General features: G+C 34.7%; 1 pseudogene; it reads left to right on the forward strand.

Annotated features, from left to right (window-relative positions):
- Positions 1-606: 606 nt before the first annotated feature.
- LOC148299780 (DNA sliding clamp PCNA pseudogene) lies at positions 607-3,592 on the forward strand (annotated as a pseudogene).
- The last annotated feature ends 3,711 nt before the right edge of the window (positions 3,593-7,303 follow it).

Consider the following 7,303-nt stretch of genomic DNA (forward strand, 5'->3'; position numbering starts at 1 on the left):
TGACGTCACTCCCTTTGGAACGGTCATCATTGGATTTCCCTTCGAATCTTTTAGGAAGGGGACAAGAAATCCGCCCAGGCACATATCGAGATGCACAGGTATCTATTTAGTCTTACAAATTGCAGCTATTTGATCGATAGGATCGTTAGTGCCGTATGGGTAGTTCGGATAAGAGGTGTAGACAGCAATGGTATCCGAATTTATCGCTCTTTTCATTGCCGAAATATCCATTTCGTAACTCTTATTGCATTTTACTTTCCTTACTTAAATCCCGAAGAAGTCGCAAGCCTTCAAAGCAGCAGCATGGCCAGTAACGCATATGACAAAATTGGGATTGATAATTCCTTTCTTCTTCCTACCATATTCCCTGTATGAAAGAATGGCCATCATAATGGACTAAGTGCCTCCCGAATAGAAATCCCCAACTGCTTATTTTTAATCGCTTTCATACTTCAGCATTTGCACGCACATTTTGATTACTTCAATTTCCATCTGCTTAATGTGAGGATGCAGGTCAAAATGCAAAGGATTCGAATATGAAAACTATTTGGCCAAATTGCAAATGTAATCCGAGAACTTTTTTTAAGGGTATCGGCCTCCGGAAAGATGGCCGTTTGTGGACTCAAGTTCCGATTAATTTCCAGGTTTTGTGGAGACTATTTGGTAAGGTATTTTAGTTAGCTTGCTACGTTGGTGTTCTGGATAGGTAGATAAAAAATCCTACTTCATCTTAGAAAGATCTTTATCTATCTTATTCTTTAAGGGTGGCAAAGAGAAAACTATCTTCATCACATTGTTGTATATTTCAGAAGGACTGAACATACTCATCACCTTGAAAGTGAATAAGAGGATAATGAGAGCCAAGTTCAGATATACAAACTGATAAAACCGATTTGATTCAGGGATAAACTTACAGTATGCATTAAGTAAACTTTCGAGTTGTTGGAAGCCCTTGTCAGCGTAGATTAGACATAAGTTTACATTATATTCTGCTTGTTCTTTGAAGTTGTCGATATATTATTCCATTTATGTGGCGATATTTATATCGAGACAATAAAATGATCCAATAAGAAAAATATAATGAGAAGCCGAAAGAGCAACCCAAATTAATAAACACATCTTAAAAAGCAATACCTTCGTTATCCTTATATTTATCTAAAAATTTAATGAACATTCAGCAAATATCCCACGAGATTCAGAAAGATTGTCACATATTAATATGTATTTAATTTAATTTTAATATTATTATTTAAATATTATTTTAATATTATTTTAGTTTGATGTACATTATATATTGTTTTTACTGCGTATAAGATACAAATGAATAATAAGCCTTTGAGACAGCCCAAAAAATACACACATAATCTAATAAATCGCGAAGAGTCTTCAGAACAAAGTGAAGAGTAAGGGCAAGCAAAGTCGAGCAAGCGAAAGTTTGGACAAAAAACAAAACAAATATAAAAGAATAAGCATATGAATCCAGACCGGAAGATAATACGTAAGAAATTTGAACCCTCAGCTCAAAGGCACCAAGCCATAAACTAAACATTTCACAAGATAGAGTAAAACACAGAAGGGATGATCGCGGGTTTCGATTTCAATCGCTAAATATTTTATCAGCTGCTATCTTACAACTCCAAAGTCAAATGCACATGTGGCAGGAATATTAAATACTACTGCTTAAAATGTCAGACAAAAAATCCTTATTTACAGTTCCCAAAGGTAGAACTGCCGTTCAATGTGTTAGCAATCCACAACGAATCATAGAAAATAAATAAGAGCTCGATAGCTCCAATGGTTTTCTTATCTGAACAGCTTAAACTAACAACCTATACATCTGATGCAAACAAATAAGGATCTCTTCATCATAAAGATAGTTTAAAGATTGAGTTCGGGTTTCCATTGGATGACTAAAACCGAAAGCAGACATTTATCTTATTTCCTCATAAGAACAGCAAAAAGATGACAAAATAAATGAGTGCAACCATAAAGAATGTATTAGTGTTAGATTGTACTTGGTTTCAGACTGATCTCATTGTCGCTGAACTTGAGAAGCTTGGGTTAAACCAGTTCATTCGCCTCGACCAATACTAATCACTATTTTGGAGATACAACCACCATAACAATAAAGCCCTAAGCTCTGCAGAGGCTCTATCTTATTTCACTCGATAATACCAGACCGTCAAAGGGGAGAATGCGAAACAGTTCGATGACTTGATGCTCTTGTATTGCCTGAACTTATAGATTGTGAGGAAATCATGTTCGAAGGATAGTGCTGAACAAGAGCAAGAACAGAAAGAACCAGTGGGGAATCTGGAAAATTGATTACTATCATATAAATTATAGCCCGATGCAGACCATAATTATTGATTGGATGCCAGGAAACAATATGTCATTATTAAGATGTATGTATGCCATATGCCCTGAGATTGTGGTCTGCTCTCACCATCTACTCCTTAGTATTTAAACCAGTGTCGATAAACAAAGAAATCATTCTAAAATGTTGTTGATTGTGAGTGACGATCAAGGTTCGGCATTTGACAATCGACCCATGATTTATACTTAGAGACTCTATTTGTTGAGTCTTTGTTTGCAGAAGAAGAGCAAAGGAGAGCATCCATGAGCATGAACATAGGATAGCGCAGATGGGAAGAAATGATAAATAGAATGAATGAAACTCTATAAAATGGGTAGTGAGATATTGGGATAGTTTGGAATAATACACGCGCCAAAAATATATTGATATTTGCTAAATGGGATTTTAAGATAAATAATCAGAGTTTTTGCGGGATGTTTTAGGCTAGATTGTAAGATAGCACAGTCTTCAGGAAAATTATTGATTCTATCAAAGATCTTGTCAAAAATGTCAACATTGACGTGACCCAGCATGGCATCTCAATTCAGGCAATGGACTCCTGCCACATTGCATTGGTTTCCCTCCAACTGAAGGAGAAGGCCTTCAGCAACTATAACTGCCAGAAGCCATTGAGCTTAGGTTTGGCCATTGAGAATGTCGCTAAGATCTTGAAAATTGCTGGCCCAGATGACAACCTCACTCTAAGCTGCGAGTAAGACCCTTCTTAGTTGAAATTCAGATTTTAATCAAAGCGTAATCTTATGATTTAATTTAGGTGGAGATAAAATATCAGAGTTCAATCTCTCTTTGATGACCATTGATTCCGAGAATTTGGGCATCCCAGAAACTGAATTCACCTCGATCTGCACCATGCCTTCAAACTAATTCTCCCGCATCTGCAAGGAGTTCGTAGGACTCTCAGACACCATCCGAGTCTCAACCAACAAAGAAAATATCAAGTTCTCCATCAATGGCGAAATCGGGAGCGGAAGTGCCACTTTAAGCCAGCAAGATACAGGCAGTGAAAATGATTCCATCTATCTCGACGTCGATGAGCCAGTTTCCCTGAGCTTTGCTTCTCGTTACTTGAACCACTTTTCGAAGGCAGGCAACCTCTCAACCCAAGTTTCTCTGAACATGGCAAATGACACTCCGTTGATGGTAATGTTCAAGATCATGAACAGCATGGGTGAAATCAAGTATTATCTCGCCCCTAAGATCACAGAAGACGAATGAATGATAAGAGTAATTGAATTCCATGCATCCACTCTATTTAATGCGGATACACATATAGAAATACATATACATATACATCTATGTATTTATTATATCCCTATCTACGAAAATTAACACAATGCACTATGCTAATTTTAATGTTAATATTAATATCAATGCAATGATTAATATTGGATTGTTAGGCATAATATTTAATATTAATTGCTTGTAGTTGATCAGCTCGTTGTTTTCAGGATATTGTTGGATATTGTGAATAGTTATTGACCTTAGGGAGTGTATAGCAAGAACAGTAGTGCTTATAGTTGCATGTTTCCATTTGCTATAAGATATTAATGCCAATGAATACGACAATATTAGTTATATTATCAGACAAACCTAACAGCTTAACATTGCTATAGCTATGGCAAGTGAGAGTCAACTCGACTATCAATCTTATCATTAAGACCATACACAATATACATTATATACTATCTAAACATCGTATGCAAAGATGGTTATGGAGTTATATCGGGAAGGATGACAAAAGACGAACTTATAGTATGCAGCTTGTTAGTATCAGAACAAAATGATCACAAATTGAAACTAACTTCATACAATTTTACTCATTAACTATCCTCTGAAACAACAGCCCGTAATAAGCATGCAACCAATAATCCCATAATATCATATCTCATATTCGAACAGACCATCACCTGCGCTCCTCAACAAACAAAACCAAAATGATAATTATGTTCTAAACCATTGCATAAGAGGGTCGCTGACAACAAACATATTATCCTATTATTTAATTTATCGTCAAAGTAATTGCCCTGAAAGTTGAACTGCAATGACTGAATTAATTTCTCGTGAAGATTGAAGCCTTTGAGGATTGTTTTTGGGGAAAGAGGTTAAGAAAACATTATAGCAACGGAAAATAAATTAATTTTTTTGATGAATGTATGGCTTTGCTCAGATGAATCAGAAAATGGGGGGTTAGGTTGGCACCGATAACTTTATGGAAGGATTTTCATAATAAATGCATAGGGTGTATAAAAATAAAATTAATTTTCCTGAAACATTGCAAAAAATATCGGGCGATGAATTTAATCGATTTGGAAACTCAAAAATATCTGAACGGCTTTTGTTCAATTTTTTAGGGGGTGTATTTAACCTATATAAATTTTTAGGCATTTATTCTTTTCTTATTGATGATATTATCTGAATGGGTATACCTGCGGGTATATATGTGGGTATATATATAAGTGGCTATCTGAGCTGTGTATCTGAATCACGTATAATTTAAATTATTCTTTAGGAGTAAAACTCTCTATTCAACCATCTCTCCGAAAATAGCTTATTTTTTCACTATAACCGACATTTTACTTTAAAGTCGTAGAATTCCTTAATTGATTCAAATGAATTAAAACCGTTTAAGGAGTATATGAACATATTAAATTTAAATTAGTCGCAATGAATGCATAACAAAAATTTATTTGGCAGATCAATAAATCAAAGGAGATCACAATAAAAATAAAACAGTAGTCAATAATATCAAATGACGGACTATATTTGACACTGCCGATCAAACAGTTTTTTCCAGGCGAACTTCAGTTTCGAAATGGTGGGTATCTTCCTGGCAAAGTGCATCAAGTAAATTCCAACTTAGTCAATGTTACAAAAGCAGGTGTTCATTGAGGAAGCGTCAATATTTGGAAAAAAGGTGGATGAAGTGATATTTTTATAAAAAAGGGGCGATACTTTCGCAAAGATTTGCTGTCTTTCTATGTATGTCTTCGCGTCCGACACAAAACACATTCTGTTTTAATTGCTCAGATTTAACACATCGATCCATTATTTTAACTAAATCTGTGCAGAGTCCATGTCGAGCGCGTATATCAGCAGATCGGGTTTCGGAAGTAGATCAAAATACAATTGACAGTATAGTTTGAGGTCGCGGCTTTTTGGGAAAATGTATGCTTCAATTGTTATATTTCCCGGGATGAAATTATATATGATGATTGTTAAAGATGCTAAGTCCTACGAAATTGTCCCCTCAAATAGTTTTCCCACAAAGGCCCAGTCCGCATTCTAGTCTCCAATCACAAATATGCGTTTCACATTCACCATCCGCACAATTTTCAAGACTATACAGTATACGCACACAATTATAACATATTTAAATAGTCAATATTCTTAATTAATCAATTTTAGTGTATTTCCATTTTCTTTCAATATTCTGCTTAATCTTTAGATCTAATTTAGATAATTACGCTGTAAAGATACAAGAATACTTTTCAATATTTAATACACTAAGAATGTTAATTTATAAATGCAACAAATATCTATTAAACAATGATAGGTCGCTGAAACAGCTCATCATGGTAATCATTGTATTTTCCAAACATCCACAAGATAGAATATCGCATCCTAAAATATATTAATTGGTAATTACTTCCAGAATCCTTAAACATTCAAGTTATCTTTTATAGCCCACAAGGTCATTATCCCAAAATTCACGGAGTAATCGTACAATCTGCCATAGCTACTTATTATCACACATTAATACGCAATAAATAGCTAGCTGTTGGCTCTCGATCTACTCGTTTCTCTTCACTGTATTCTTGTAATACTGATTGTAGCTATGAAGCAGCTCGTTTATGTAGATAGTTGCGAGTTCGAAGCAGTAGTAAGGTGAGGAATTTAGGCTTAGCTTTAAGGATTAAAGGCTGCTGATACTTTTCAGGAAGGGTATTTCTGAAAATGATTCTGTGCTGTTTTACTTTTGAGATTTGGAGATTTGATTATAGAGATCTTTCAGATTCAGGGTAGCAAAGATCTATCGAACTGAATAATTCTATTTGATTTTTAGCTTTTTCTTATTGAAACCGAGGATTCTCTAAGGGGTTAAGTAAACTTCAATCAATTTCACGAAATCAAATGAATCATAAAATTGCGAGACAACCAACCTTTAAACTGACGGAGGAAAGGCCTTGGATTTCACAGTCATTACCTTTTTCAAATGCTCATACTTACTTTTGGATTCCGCTATTATTTCTTTAATTCTTAAGCTTTTGCCCGTTTAAATAGGAATCTTGTCAATTGGAACATACTAAGTAGCAAAAGCATTGATCTTTTTTGTCAAAATAGCAATTTGTTCTGCATTGCTGATGAAGTAGTATTTAATCTAATCAGGGATTTTGCAACTATTTTATAAATATAGCCTACTTAATTTTATCGTTTCTCCATAAATGCGTTAGAAATAAGTTCCTAAAGTGTATGAAATTTGTCTATTTCTGCGTTAATTAGAATTATACCCCATTGACGAGCAACATCTTGGCTTTCATCTGATTTGCATAGGTCTTTAGTTGATAAACTTCATATTATCTTTCTGTTCCAGGAAAGCAGAATAGTAGCACTTGTTTCAATTGTAACAAAGGTGAGCAAGTTTGTGCTGCGCTGTTCGATTTATACGAACCCTTGACTGTTATTCTGTTTTATTCCATAGCTTAGGGCTTCATTTTTCGTTCGATGGAAAACTTCGCGAACTATTCCATCAGCTTTTTAGGCAACATGCCTTTATATTAGAATATCTCCGAGACTTAAAGATCTTTCTTCGATATAAACTAATTATCATTATCGTCAGAGTATTTATATTCCGCTTCTCGTCCTCCTATGAACTTAGCAGAAGTAATGACTATACTCGAATTAGGAATATTTCTTTTGTGTGTAGTT

The sequence above is a fragment of the Brachycentrus maculatus genome, unplaced genomic scaffold (assembly GCF_059751285.1).
Source record: "Brachycentrus maculatus isolate JH-2025_06_01 unplaced genomic scaffold, ASM5975128v1 h1tg000952l, whole genome shotgun sequence".
NCBI lineage: Eukaryota > Metazoa > Arthropoda > Insecta > Trichoptera > Brachycentridae > Brachycentrus > Brachycentrus maculatus.